General features: G+C 39.1%; 2 protein-coding genes across 8 annotated transcripts in view; one reads left to right on the top strand and one right to left on the bottom strand.

Moving 5' to 3' along the window:
- The window catches only part of ZCWPW2 (zinc finger CW-type and PWWP domain containing 2), a 136626-nt gene extending 131223 nt beyond the window's left edge, over positions 1 to 5403 (bottom strand). For 3 of the 7 annotated variants that reach the window (XM_078072600.1, XM_036093025.2, XM_078072620.1), the window contains exon 1: positions 5181 to 5319. The gene's annotated coding sequence lies outside the window, so the exon portion shown is untranslated. The other 4 variants (XM_078072610.1, XM_078072616.1, XM_078072607.1 and 1 more) reach the window with 4 other exon arrangements.
- AZI2 (5-azacytidine induced 2) overlaps positions 5341 to 13750 on the top strand; it is a 43273-nt gene continuing 34863 nt past the window's right edge. Inside the window, exon 1 of the mRNA XM_036093023.2 lies at positions 5341 to 5840. The gene's annotated coding sequence lies outside the window, so the exon portion shown is untranslated. The remainder of the gene's footprint in view (positions 5841 to 13750) is intronic.

Genomic DNA, 13750 nt, shown 5'->3' with positions numbered 1-13750 from the left:
ATCTCATTTCCCTTTTCATCTAAACAGAACTAAAAATCAAAACTGAAAAATAATAAAAGGATAATCTGGCTTCTAAAACTCTTAGTTTTGAGCAATCACTTCAGTCACTATGCTCAACATATCAATGATTTTCTCAATGTATAGTTAAGTATTTCCAGGTAGTTCTAGTTCTGCTTTATCTCTGATCTTTAAACTTCTATATTATCCAACACAGGTATTTCAAACCTATTAGTTCATTTGAGATAATAAATATAACAAACTGCCTTGTCACAAAAACAAAAGAAACACTTCTTCAAATTGAAAATTTGAATTATTCAAGAAGAAGTACTGGTAGGATGGGATAAAGAACTTTTTTTTTAACACTTTTACCAATAACATACAAGTAGCAATGCAATTCATTATGAAGATTTAGAAGAATAATTAAGAATTTTGATTAGTTTAGGATGATCTTTGGAGAAAAATTTTATTTTGGACACAAAGGGAACAAAACTGTTTTGATTTCTACTAGGGAACACTTAGTGTCAAAATAATGATATCCTTCTGCCACATACTCTAAAAAATATTATGACACAATAATATTAAAAAATTGTGACTCAATATATTCTGATGATATCCATTATCTGGAGATACAGGATCTTCTTCTAAATGTGTTTTCTTTTTTTCTTTCTTTTTTTTTTTTGAGAGAGAGAGAGAGAGAAAGACGGGCGCCTGGGTGGCTCAGTCAGCTAGGTGTCCAACTATTGGTTTCGGCTCAGGCCTTGATATCATGGGTGATAAGATTGAGCTATCAGCTCCATGCTCTATGGCGAGTGCTTGAGGATTCTCTCCCTCCCCCTACTTGTTCACACATGTGCCCTCAAATAAATAAATCTTTAAAAAGAGAGAGAAAGAGAGAGAGAGAGAAAACACACACGTGCGCAAGCATGCAGAAGGGGAGGGGCAGAGGGAGAGGGAAAGCGAGAATCTTAAGCAGGCTCCATGCCCAGCATGAAACCCAAAGCAGGGCTCCATCTCAGGACCCTGAGATTTTCATGACCTAAGCTGAAATCAAGAGTCAGATACTTAACTGAGCCACCCAGGTGCCCCAAAACGTAATTTCATTTTAAGACAAATATGTAAGTAGAGCCATAATTCTCAAACTGATGTTGGAGAATCTTTCCAGAGTTCCCCAATTAACTGAGAATTTTTAAGTAATATCAAGGATAAAAAAAGTATATATACAAGATCATAATCAGAATCAGCTAAATGAAAAATTTATAAATGAGCAAAGATACCCATTTCAACACTGGGGCTGGCAATGTTTCTAGGAGCTGGTGGAAAAACAGGCTGGGCTAGTTTAAGAATGGCTTTTTAAAACATGCTAAGGAGTCATTTCAGAAGTGTAAGAGAGAAATGTAATGGTAAGATATACATTTTGAAAAGATCATTTAGATATCCATATAAAGAATGAGTTAGAAGCAAAAAAAAAAAAAAGAAATAATTAGAAGAAACTATTATAATATACAAATAGGAAACTGTAGCATAGTAGGGATGATGAAACAGGATTGGAAAGACAAATAAGGAGTGGAATCCATAAAACCACGTGAACAGATTGGCTATGGGATGAGAGGGAGGAGCTTTTTAAAGCCAAAAGGAACCAATATAAAATGTAGAGTAAATGATTAATATCAGTGATTAAAAACCCATCTTTTTTTGTACTTTTAGAGAACCAACTGACTATTCATACATACACAATTTAAAAATCTACACTCGGAACTTATGTCTTTAATTTTGCAATTATTATAAATTTAACAATTTCACTTTTATATAATGAGTTGTGCAATGGGCTTGGAAATTTTCCCTCTCCTTTGCTACATAATCTATTTTTAAAAATCTAGCTTAATTTCTTTCTACAGATCTTATAGAAGCTTAATGTCATCCTTTCATTATTTGGTAGCTTTATAAAGTATCTTTCCTCTAACAAACTTTTGTCTTCTTGGTTTTTACAGTGAACATGTAGAAGTCTCCAAATTATTTCTTCTCTTCCCATTTTAAATAGGAAAAAAAGTTTTCAGAGGCACATATAGTAACTGTCATAAAAAATTAATGGGAGGGAACTGCTTGTCATGTTGTTAAATTTCACATAGGTCTTTGTCTATGTGACTGATCTCCCTGTGATAGATTTTATTTCCTTATACATTAAAAAGTCATTTGCCTGTTTCATCTCAGTGCCTAAAACAATGTCTGGCACATGGTAAGTGCTAAATAAATATGTTAATTACTGAATAAATCAATGAATTCATATCCCAAATAACAAGAGTATTAACTGTCAAGCCTCAGAGGAGGGTTGTTCTTAATTCATTTAAAAAGAATGTAGGATTCCCTCTACTGGATCTTTTTTCTTTCCCTGTACAACATACCAACCCCACTCTGGGTTCTCTGCTGCTGTTGTTAGCTGTTCTCGTACTTCTCCCTACTTTAGGGCTTTCCAGGGCTATCAAATTTTTCTTCACCTACACATTTCCGAAAGAAAATCACTGCACTTAGTTACTGTGCATACAATTATGACACGTTTTATTTTTTAAAAAATGAAAGCTCTGTTAGAAGCTAATTCTGACTGAATACAAAGCATTTCAAATCAAAAAGTTATTATGAAGCACAGATTGTATGTCTGTGAACATACAACAGAGAGTTCTAGCAGAACAAGGCTAGCTGCTAGAGACAGTAGCATCTCTTTCTTTTATAAATCAAATGTAAATGCCATACTAATTTAGTATCCATTATTATTCATCCTGTTGAAAAGCACATGAACAAGCTCTCTTTTCACAGTTGGGAACTTGATTATCATTCCTTTTCTCCTTGAATTCATATTTTTATCTCACTTCTCCCACATAAATTTATCCTAACATTTTAGTGTTTGAAAATATTTTAAATTGACCATCCTATCACATTTCCCTCAACAACAAAAAAATATTTTAAAATTCCTGAGAACATAAGTTCTAAAAATTTTCCTCAGTATTATATTGTGATATCGTTAAATTACTAGACTACTACTGATCAAATAACAAAAATAATTTGAAAATATCAGGTCAGCTTTTATTGGAAATGCATCTCATAAAGAAATAGATAGGGCCTTCTCCCCCAACACCCATTTAGATCATGTATCCAGAATGAATACTACTCATTGCTAGAAAGAAACAGGTTAGGTTGTTCTTCTATTTTGTAGTCTTCCATTCCAAGTATATGGGAGTAGAAGGATTTCTGGTTATAACAACAATCATTCTTTTGAACTACTAAGCCATGTACCAAAAATCACATAGAGGTATGACATAAAAATTATTTTTAATGGTCAGATGACAACTCAATTAGGTCCTGCAATATTTTTGAAGGCCTTTGGAAACTGCCATTCTTGCAAAGGAATTAGTTACCCAGTCATTAGAATCACTCACTTTCTAAACAGATTTAGTCAGATTAAAGGTATTGCTTTATATGTAGAATAGGAGGACAATTACCAAAGAGGAAGGGAGAAAGGTGTCTGATTCAGGCACACTCTGAGGTAGATCAATTTTAGGGAAGAAAACATGCAAGTGGACAACCTGAGAATTACTACCTTCCAACTATCCTTTATGTAAAGGATTATGTATGGAAATCCTCCATGTACCTTCTAAAAGGTTAAGGGTTAGGGATATGCGTTGCCCTGTTTGAAGACTGTTGCTTCAGGATACACACAGATTTGGATATACAGAGTTTATCAAGTCATGACTTAAGTAGTTTACATCCTTTTGTCCATGTGTATGTGCTTTTTTTCTTGGGGGGTGTGTGGGTGTGATGAGGTGGGAGAAAATAATTTTAATATAAAATAATTTTGTTAATAAAGACCCACCTTTTTCATAATTATAGTAAAGAGGTGTGTATTTTAAAATAAAAATAGACTCTCATCAGAAAAACTTTAAAATAATGGGCTAAGTCATTTTCTCCTTACTCAGAGAGAAAAGATAAAAATGAATTTCCCTTCGTTTCCGACAAGTCTCAAATTATTCTAAATTGTGAATGAAAGTTGAAAAATAGAAAATATTTTCATATCTACAAATTAGAAACCAGATTATCATTTTATTTATGATGATTTGGGGTGCCTCAGCCAATGTTGTGACTATTCCTGAAAACTCTACTAGCGAAAACATCCTATTTAGTGGTCTTTTAATTTTGCAAAGCGCTTTACCAAGGCCATCAAAAAATAAATGATTCATGTTTAAAATACTAAAAACACTGCTCTCTTCCATGCCGCAGCCGGACAAACTGAAGCAAATGATTTTATTATTTAGATTTTTAAAAATATGATGTAACTTTAAGTTGCGTGTGGTCTTTGTTCGTAATAGCCGTGAACTTTCACTTAAACCAAAAAGAAAAGCTTAACAACAACAAAAACGTATTTTAAAGTTAACCCTTGAGTCGAATCCATTCTTTGATCAGAGCTGACAGGTGGGCTGATGAATTAAAACGCGATGTAAAAACACCTTCCCACAGAACACCTATTTAAACAATATTTAAGCCTTCAGTTGACAAAGTACTAAGTAAGAGGGTGGCGAGGGGTGTCATTGTTGCTAATTGGCGGTTAATGAGGATAAACTGCCTACAATTACCGTTTTCTCGCTTATTTTTTAAAATCAGAAGTAGCCCTACAGCTTGAGGGGTTCCATGTGGCTGCGACCTCCAAAGACAGTAAAGAGTTCAACTACTCGTGACTCCACAGCTCAGGGCTATCATCTAGAAATACTGAAAGGCGGAAGCAACTCTAGGGCAGCCGGTTACCATCCCCAAATCCCAAAGCTTTGCCCAAAACTCAATAAAGTCGATTTTTTTTTTTAAAGAGCACTGTGCCGAATAACTATGGGACCTTGAGTAATTCGCCGAGCTTGTGTTTCAACTGATGGCCTGAAGTTTCGCAGCAGCGCCCAGGAAACGGAGGTGGGGGGCTTGAACAGCTCCTTCCGCCCGCCCCGAATGCGTCGTTAGTTTCCCAGCTCCCGGCCACAGCGAGGCGACAGCGCTATAAACATGGAAGAGCGCTACTGAGCGGACCCAAAACGCACCACAGACGCTCGGGGACCCCCAAGCGGACGCCGAATGAAAATGACGCGGTAGAAGAAGGCGGAAAAACACCCCAGCGACCCAACCGCCACAGCGGTCGGTAACACGCTTACCCACCTCCAGCTCCGCCTCCACTCCTCGCGTCGCCGCGGCCCCGCCCCACCGCGGAGACTCACGGGACACGTAGTACGCCGCGCCCACTTTCTCCTTCCCTCACCCCTCACAGCCCCGGCTTCGAGAACGCCCTCTCAGCTCCCTGCGGACTGACTTCCGGTTTGCTCGCGCGGCCTCGGAGCCCAGCCTGAGGACCGCAGGAGTTCCACTTCCGGCCGTTCACTGCTCGTCTTCCCTTCCAGTCCCCCTCGACAGCGCTTCCCTTCCGCGGAACGCGACATGGCCATCAGCCGGTGCGGACGCTGACGAGGCGGGCGCCGGTGGGCCTGGGTCTCGCGCGCGTGTTGCTGGGTAACGGGCCTTCTCCGGCAGCCGCTCGGCTTGTCTTGCTTCGGCTTGTCCCTCCTTCCACAACCTCCGGAGCTCCAGTCGACAGGCCGGGCTGCGCCGCTTGCGGCGCAGCGGAGGCTAAAGAAATGGGAATTCCTCCGCGGCGTTCCCGGAGCGGCTGCCTTCTCTGGGGAAGCGGCGGTGTCTTCGAGGAAACCGGAAGCCCGTGGTGACCCCTGGCGACCCGGTTTGTTTTCCGTCCGTTTCCAAACACTGGGGAATCGAAACTCGGCGGCCCTGGGGGCGGCCCTACGTAGCCTTTCTTCGGGGTGAGTGACTCGCTTCAGCCGGGCTAGGGGTGCGGGCGGTGCCAGGACCAACCTCCGCTGCCGTTGCTGCTTCGAAGAGACACATTTTCTTCACAAGCCCGTGCGCTCTCCTTTGGCTAGGGAGCAGCCCGCCCCTGGGCTTCCCTTACTCATGTCATCTTTTCATGCTAGTTATTCCAGGCCCTACTTGGTCTTTCACTCTCTTTGTCTCTATTGCTTATTTTCTTTCCGTACTCTGAATTACTAGGGCGCCATTAGTTTTATTTCATTCATTGAGATGGCATTTATATCGAAAACGAAAGAGGGACGTGTGGCTAGGACGGTACTGCCTGGGGCAGTGGACATGAACTCCCACCCCCACCCCCGTCCGTTATCGAGGCTAACAGTAGATATTCGTCGTTTCTGCAGTGTCTAACCTGTATGTTTGGTATGATTTTTGATCATTTGTTGAGTGACTACTACATACATGCATGGTAGGTTGACTCGTGTCCGTACAAGGAACTCACTCGAAAGTGAGATAAAATATTCGCTAAAACAGTAATACAAGTTGAAATATAAACTGCTCCAGCATGTGTTGTTGGAGATATGCTAAGATGATCGAAGACAGTGACGTACTAGGACTGAAACTGACCCGTGCCTCTTAAATATAGGAGACAGTTTTTTTTTCCTGCTATGGAATTTTGAATTGGATTGCTCAAGATCTCAACGCGTAATTTAAATTCTGGTTCTCTAAACATGCCATATCTAATTTCCCAACCTTTTGTGATCACTCCCTACTTCATCTGTAAATTAGGAATGATACATCACTCACAGGGTCGTTAGAAAATTTTAATGCAATATTGTTTATAAAATGGGAAGATGTATACAAATGTCAGGTTTTAGTATTAGAGAGTATAGTGTAATGGGAAATGCACTGGATTAAGTCAGAACATTAACTCAAGATCTGAGTGCTGAATTTTCCACTTGCTCACTTGACACTGGGTAGGAGACTAAATCTCTTCATTTTCCCAATCTCTGAAGTGAGAGTAATGCCTAACTCTCCAAGGCACCAGTGCTTAGTTTCTAAAGAGTTTCCCTTGCTCTAGAGTAAGCTGGCTGGTTTACATTCCTGGCTTCCTCACTTTCACCCTTTGCCTTTCTTTCAGTCCACCTGTGATAACAGGAAATTCTTGCCCACATCAGAGGTCTTAGATTTAATGAATTGTTATGAAGAACAAATGAGGTGGTTCTCCTAAAAACTGCCTGACATACCATAAACACTCTGTAAATATTAATTACCAACACTGAGCATTTTTATGTTTATTGAATGAAATGTGATGAGGTTTTTCATAATCCATGAATAGAACCAATGTGATTTATTTTTTTCTTCCTTGTACTTATATTCTGGATTAAGGTATAGTTGTCTTATGGCTATTAGAGGGTAATTACTGCTCATACTAGTAACAGTGTATATAAGTGCTCAATTCTATTGAGATATATTACTTTATGAAAAGATTGAAAAGAAGTAGACTGCTCTTCAAACCTACGCTAACCCTGAAAAAAATCTTGATTCCCTAGCCATAACACTTATTTTTGGACTAATGCAGTTTAGTGACTTACAGAAAAGAGAGTGGAGTTTCTCATAGTGTATATCTGATGCTGAGTACATTTTGGGCATTCACTGAATTATAGGGCATTTGAGTTCTGAGGTATATAGATGGAGTCACAGTATCATGAAAAAAGGCACTTGATTATCCCTTCTTTATAAACTAGTTAGGTCGTTCCTGTCCCTAAGTATTTAATTAAAAATAGGGAGTGAAGGGGCACCTAGGTGGCTAAGTTGGTTAAGTCTTGAACTCTTAATTTAGGCTCAGGTCATGATCTCAGGGTTGTGACATTGACCCTGGGGTAGGGCTCCATACTCAGTGGGAGTCTGCTTGAGATTCTCTGTCTCTCCGTTTCTCTCTGCCCCTTCCCTGCTCGTGTATGTGCTCCGGTGCTCTTTCTCTCTCTAAAAAGAAGTAAATCTTTAAAAAATATAGGGGGGTGCCTGGGTGGCTCAGTCAGTTGATCGTCTGACTCTTCGTGTCCGCTCAGATCATGATCTCAGGGTCATGAGATCAAGCCCAGAGTTGGGCTCCGTGCTCAGCGGGGAGTCTGCTTGGGATTTTCTCCCTCCACCCCTCCCTCTAGAATACATAAAATCTTAAAAAAAAGAAAAGAAAAAAAAAGAGAGAATGAGGAGTAAGCGTTGGTCTGTTTGCCTCCATAAGATTTAATCCTTGCTCCACTGTGTGGTGACTGATCCTATGAAGTGGGTTAGGGATACTCTAGCTTTTCAGAGGTAGAAAGATGATGGAAATAGAAGATTCAGTTCAGGAGGCAATGCAGAATAGAGGAAAGAGCCTACTAAATTGTCCTTAATTCCAACCGTAGCTGTGTCACATACTGCCAGGTGATTATAGGCAAATTAACCTCCACCTCTTTGAGGTTAAGTTTCTTCATCTATGGTGGTGATAATAACTTTTTAGCCAAGTTTGGTATGGATTTGAGGTAAGGTTTGTACTATACCATTTATTTAGTTTCTGGCAAAAATGTCAGTTCCTTCTGTTTAGGCTGCCATTCTATATTTGCATTAAATTTTCCCTTCACAATTTAGGAGGCTAGTATCTTAGTAATGTAGTTCAACCTTGTCATTTTATTGATGGGAAAATTTAGATCCAGAGAGGTAAACCCATCAGTAATCAAGGTGGCAGATCGTAGACTAGAATCTGGGTTTTTCAATCTCTGGTCAGGGTTCTTTCTACCACTGAATTTTGCCTTTTCCGGATTCTTAATGGAAAAAATCTGAATCCATGTTGTGTTGCCTCTCAGAATGTTGTATTAGGAGCACAAATTTGGAGGATAACTTATCTGGGTTTACATCCCAGCTTTGCCACTGATAACTTATATAGCTGTAGGTAAGATGTTTAATTTTTTTCTAAGACTTTGTTTATAAATTAGGATAATAGTACCTACCTAAGAAGTTGGAAAATGCATTTGGAAGCACTAGTGCCTGGCATATGGTAAGTGATGAATATGGTAAATATTATGATGATGAAATATGACAGGAGAATCATATTTTTTTCCTAGAAAAGAAGATACTTCTGTGTTTTCTAGTATCTCACAAGCCAGTATATATAGCATGTCTCAACTCGGGGTCCTCTTAATGTTGTTTGTAGTAAAGACTGAAATTTAAGATTTTCTAAAATAATTCTTACAGTGTTTGAATCTTTTTTTTTCTTTGTCTCTTCCTTAGCCTCACAGACTGCTCTTGCTCCTTTCTACCCACCTTATTTGGCAAATTGTGCCCTTCTTTCTCCATTATCATTTCAATATTGTGATTTATGAGAAATGTGTATTTGATCATTTAGATGACCAGAATGTATTTCTCATATATATTTGGCTTTAGTCCACAGTTCTTGGCCCTCAGCTCCCAAACTCTTGGAATTTCCTGAGGGTAAGAGTTATAGGATCATCTTTCATCATAATATTTGGTCTCTTAACATCTTTTATGGAGCCATGAAGGTGAAATGCATGTCTTGTTTATTTCTAACAAGCTCCTTTCTACCAGGACTGGGTTTATGTTAATGGGGTGACTTTTGGACAGCAACTAAGGATGGGAGCTGATTGCCAAGGAAACCAATCCTATAATTAGAGGGTTGAAGCTTTCAGTCCCACCAACGTTGGGGGGTGAGGGGGCGAAATTTTAATCAGTTGCCAATGATTTAATCATTTCTGTGTAAGGAAGCTTCTGTAAAAACCCAAAGAGGAGAGGGTTCAGAGAGCTTCCAGAATATTTTCACATGCCATTATGCTGGCCCCAAATTCCAGAAGGACAGAAGCTGCTTTGTTCAGGACCTCACCCTACGTATCTGTATGGTCAGAAGCACAGGTAACAACCTAGGCTTACAGTTAGCATCCATAGTAGAGGGTAGTCTTGTGGGAGCAAGCCCTTTACCAGTGGAATATGTTGCTGTCTCTTGGTAGATAATATCAGAATGGAGTTGAATTATAGGTTACCCAGCTGCTGTCCAGAACATTGCTTGTTGATAGTGTGGAAACATCTCCTCACGTTGGAATTGGCTGACCAGAGCACCATTTAATCATTCTTGGGAATTTCATTGTTCTCAGCAATAAATGTCAACATCTTTCACCTTAACCCCCCCTCTTTTTTTTGTTTGTTTTTTTGGTTTTTTTTTTTTGAGAGAGAGTGTACATGCAAGTGTGGGAGGGGTGGTTGTGGGGAGGGGCAGAGGGAGGGAGAGAATCTTGAGCAGGCTCCACACCCAGCATGGAGACCCACATGGGGCTTGATCTCAACCCTGAGATCATGACCTGAGCCAAAATCAAGAGTAGGATGCTCAACTGACTGAACCACCCAGTGCCCCTCACCTTAACCCTTTTTAATTCTTTTAACTTATACTTCTCTTATGTAAACCTCTAAGAAGAAACAATTCCAAATATATAAAATATTTGCATGATTATATAGATCTATTACCTACAGTTTTGATTCCTGTAGGTAAATATATCTGATTCTCCTATATTATTGTGATGAGAGAGATAATATGAATTTGTTTTCTATACTATTAAAAACAAAATTTCCATGTACAAGTTAGGTGATGTTTACAAATTGATAATACAGAACTAACCAGGACCATAAATGTTTAAGAATACTAGTTATAATTGGAATTCTGTAAATCACATAGTAGCCACTTAACTCTGTAGAGTAGTGGCTCTCAAATTGGATAGGGACTTAAAATCATGTGCGATGATTATTGAAAGTTCAGTTTGATATTTTCACCCCAGATATATTGACTTGTGTGTTCTGCAGTGCCATCTAGCAATCAGTATTTTTTGTTTTCCATTATCATTTTATTTATTAATAGAAATGTAGTTAACACACAATGTTACATTAATTTCAGGTGTACAACATAGGGATTTAACAACTACATACATTATGTTATGCTTACTATACATGTAGCTACCATCTGTTGCCATACAATGCTATCATAGTATCATTGACTGTATTCCCTATGCTGTACCTTTCATCCTGTGACTTAACTCATTCTGTAACTGGAAGCCTGTACCTCCTACTCCCCTTCATTTTGCGCATCTGTCATCCCTTCCCCTATGGCAGCTATCCATTCTTGGTATTAGTCTGTTTCTGCTTTCGTTTGTTTTTTGTTTTTTAGGTTCTACATTTAAGCGAAATCATACAGAATTTGTCTGACTTACTTCACTTAGCATGATGCCCTTTAGGTCTGTCTGTGTTGTTGCAAATGGCAAGATCTTGTTCTTTTCTATACTAAGTGATATTCCATTGTGTGTGTACCATATCTTCATTATCCATTTATCTTTCAGCAGACTCTTAGGTTGCTTCAATATCTTGGCTGTTGTATATAATCCTGCAGTAAACACAGGGGTGCATATATCTTTTCAAATAAGTGTTTCCTTTTTTTTTTTTTGGAATTACTGAATCATATGGTTTTTCTAGTTTTAATTTTTTGAGGAACCTCCTCACTGTTTTCAAAGTGGCTACACCAGTTTGCATTCCCACCAGCAGTGCACTAGGGTCTCTTTTTCTCTACATCCTCGCCAGCATTTGTTATTTTTTGTTTTTTTTTTTTTTTTTAAAGATTTTATTTATTTATTTGAGAGAGAGAATGAGATAGAGAGAGAGAGCATGAGGGGGGAGGGTCAGAGGGAGAAGCAGACTCCCTGCTGACAGCAGGGAGCCCGATGCGGGACTCGATCCTGGGACTCCAGGATCATGACCTGAGCTGAAGGCAGTCGCTTAACCAACTGAGCCACCCAGGCGCCCCTTTTGTTTTCTTGATAGTAGCTCTTGTGACAGTTGTAGGTGATACATCATTGTGGTTTTGATTTGCATTTCCCTGATGATTAGTGATGCGTTGAGCATCTTTTAATATCGTCGTCTGTATGTCTTCTTTGGACAGATGTCTATTCAGGTTGTCTGCGCATTTTTTAATCATATTATTTGGATTTTGTTGGTGTTGAATTATATAAATTCTTTATGTATTTTCAATATTAATGCCTTATCGGATATGTCATTTGCAGATCTCTACTCCCATGCAGTAGATTGCCTTCCTTCTATCTTGTTGATGGCTTTCTTCACCATGCAAGCTTTTTATTTTGGTGTAGCCCCAGAAGTTTATTTTTGCTTTTGTTTCCCTTTCCCAAGGAGACATATCTAAAACAATGTTGCTAAGGCCAATGACAAAGAGATTACTGCCTATGTTGTCTTCTAGTTTTATGGTTTCAGGTCTCACATTTAGGTCTTTAATCCATTTTGAGTTTATTTTTGTGTATGGTGTAAGAAAGTGGTGCAGTTTCATTCTTTTGCATATAGCTGTCCAATTTTCCCAAAACCATTTGTTGAAGAGATTGTCTTTTCCCCATTGCATATTCTTGCCTCTTTTTTCATAGATTAATTGACCATGTAGCCATGGGTTTATTTCTCAGTTCTCTATTCTGTCTGTTTTTGTGGCAGTACCGTACTGTTTTGATTACTACAGCTTTGTAGTATATCTTGAAATCTGGGATTGTGCTGTCTCCAGCTTTTTTGTTCTTTCTCAAGATTGCTTTGGGTATTCAGGGTCTTTTGTGGTTCCATACAAATTTTAGTATAATGTATCTAGTTCTGTGAAAAGTACTCTTGGTATTTTGATAGGGATTGCATTAAATCTGTAAATGGCTTTGGGTAGAATGAACATTTTAACAGTTTGTTCTACCAATCCGTGAGCATGGAGTATCTTTCCATTTGTTTGTGTCATCTTCAATTTTTTTCATCAGTGTTTCATAGTTTTCAGAGTACAGGTATTTCACTTACTTGGTTAAGTTTATTCCTAGGTATTTTATTATTTTTGATGTAGTTGTAAATGGGATTGTTTCCCTAATTTCTTCCTGCTACTTCATTATTAGTGTATAGAAATGCAACAGATTTCTATATATTGATTTTGTGTCCTGCAACCTTACTGAATTCATTTATCGGTTTTAGTAGATTTTTGGTGGAGTCTTTTCAGGTTTTCTACATACAGTATTCCGTCATCTGCAAGTAGTGATAAGTTTTGCTTCTTCCTTACCAATTTGAATGCCTTTTCTTTTTCTTGTCTGATTGCTGTGGCTGCCATTTCCAGTACCGTGTTGAATAAAAGTGGTGAGAGTGGACATTCTTGTCTTGTTCCTGACCTTAGGGGGAAAGCTCTCCATTTTTTCCTCTTGAGTATTATGTTAGCTATGAGTTTTTCATAAAAGGCCTTTATAATGTTGTGGCATGTATCTTCTGTACCTACTTTGTTGAGAGTTTTATCATGAATGGATATGTGTCACCTTTGCAAGGAGGCTTGAGCTATAGTGAGCACTCACCAGGGGTATACCAGTGTGGTTTAGGGGCCTGAAACTCACTGAGGCAGTAGGCCAGCTAGGGCACCTGGACTCTGCTCCTGTCTACATTATCAAGGTGGAAGAGGAATGTAGACTGTGGCACTCACCAGTCTCCTGACCCAGAGAGAGTTCCAGCAGCTTTGGCTGGTTCTTTTATTTTCTATAGCCCTTATAAAGGCATGGCTTTTTTTTTTTTTCTTCCTGTGCCAGAGGGCAGAGGAATCTGCTCTTGGTCTCCCGTAGTATCCCTCCTCAGTGCAGTTTGCAGTGGCGGGGGTAGGGCTTCCCTTTGTTACCATGTGTCTGTTTCTCTTGCCATTCTCTGTGTGGTCTTTTGTTGTTCAGTTAGGCTTCAGTTCTTCGGGAGTGATTGCTCTATAAATAGGTGTAGATTTGGTCTGTTCCTAAAGGAGTTGAGTTCAGGATCTTCTACGTCACCATCTTGGACCAGAACCAACGATCAGTATTTTGAAGAGAACTCCAAG

This window comes from Halichoerus grypus, chromosome 1 (genome assembly GCF_964656455.1).
Source record: "Halichoerus grypus chromosome 1, mHalGry1.hap1.1, whole genome shotgun sequence".
Taxonomy (NCBI): domain Eukaryota; kingdom Metazoa; phylum Chordata; class Mammalia; order Carnivora; family Phocidae; genus Halichoerus; species Halichoerus grypus.
This window is presented reverse-complemented; position numbering and strand designations above follow the sequence as displayed.